The sequence below is a fragment of the Eumetopias jubatus genome, unplaced genomic scaffold (genome assembly GCF_037043125.1).
Source record: "Eumetopias jubatus isolate StellerSeaLion01/CBP00866 unplaced genomic scaffold, mEumJub1_p1.0 scaffold_1, whole genome shotgun sequence".
In the NCBI taxonomy this organism is placed as follows: Eukaryota; Metazoa; Chordata; class Mammalia; order Carnivora; family Otariidae; genus Eumetopias; species Eumetopias jubatus.
The window spans coordinates 18,259,471-18,261,091 of record NW_028274807.1 but is presented as its reverse complement, the minus strand read 5'-3'; positions in this window follow the sequence as shown (position 1 = coordinate 18,261,091).

Here is a 1,621-nt window from a genome sequence, read left to right as displayed (position 1 = left end):
TTCTAATTTATAGATCTTAACCAGTTTTTATTATTGGTAGAGATGACCTAATAAAAGTTAAAATATTTGGCATAAAAATATTTTTACAATTAATCGTTTGACCTTTTAAAAGCATCGTGTCCTCCATTAACAGAGAAAAGAAAACGTTTCGTGCATTTTAAAGTACAAGGAATAAACAGTGTTCATTCCTATTTATACTTTGCATGTTTGTATTTCATTTATTTATATACTATAGACACAATATTCAGAATTCTCAAGAAGTCTACCAAATTAAGTATTCAAGTAGCCATGAAATGAAGGAATCTGGTAAAATACATGAGCTATTTGCATTATTTTAGTGTAACCATTGTCTACAGAAACAATGTACATATTTCATAAACATGTAATGCTACTCATATTTTCAAACCAGAGGATTTACCAATTAGAAGAGGAAAGCTGTTTAGCATTAGTACTTTGTGGGGGGAACATATGGTCCTAAGTTATAGTAGACAAATGGATATTTTATTTGATTGTAAATGAGAAGATAGATAGAAAACATCTATGTTAAGCCAGTTACATATCCAGAAATACAAATAATAAAAACAGAAAAATTGCTGTAAATTGCATTTGGATTTAAAATAGCTATGACCTCAAAGTCATGCATTTGCAAGAACTGGAAAGAGTATCATCTGTCTAATCCACTCCCCTTGTTTGACAGATGTGTAATTGAGCCTCCTAAAGGTCAAGTGACTTACCTTAAGATATAGCCAAATTGGGGACTTAGAAATAACTCTGGCTCATACTTTTTCATCAAATGCCTTTGGGAATTTTAACAAATTAATTGCTTTGGTAAGTAAGTATGTTGTCAGATCTGTCATTGCTGTTGTTTCCAATGATTAAGTTTTATTTATTCTGTTACAGTAGTTTTTGAATGTGCCACCTTTTCTGGCAATAAAAAATTTCTGGCAATAAATAGGAACTTTCTGGCAATAAAAAATTTCCACCTTAAAAACGCCACAGCCTTTGGTACTTCCTTTTTTGTCCACGAGGGGGCAACATTCTACAACAAATGATGTTCAGCTGTTTTTCGACTAGTTCAAGGCTGGAACTTGCAGTTTTTACACCTTTCCAATCTTATTTGATACATTTTCACCCAATTTTCTCTTACCGTTTGGTATCATGGAAAATATCTTTTAAATATTGTAACTTTAAATGTAGTTGTATCCTTAAAATAATAATAAAATGCCTTAGCCAACTCCTTCTTAATCATGTAGCTCTATTAGCTTAAACCAAAAATCAATTAAGCTTTAAAAAGAGGAAACTACCTCTGATAAGGTAATACTGTGGATCACTTTCTTTCATCACATTTGAGGGCTTTTGGCGATTCAAATGAAAAGATCATAGACATTGCAATTTACTAAGACAAAAATTCATTCATTAAACAAATATTATTAAGTGCCTAATACTTGACTATCAAGGCTAAAGCTACATACTTGCTAAACTTAGTTTCTTGGTTTAGAGATTTTCCTTGGCAACAAAAAAGAACTTCAAATGCAAAATTCTAAGAAAATGGGAAAATGTTCTACCACCAGGTGGTGACAAACGACAAAATTTAAAATCACTCCAAAGTGCCAGTACTTCA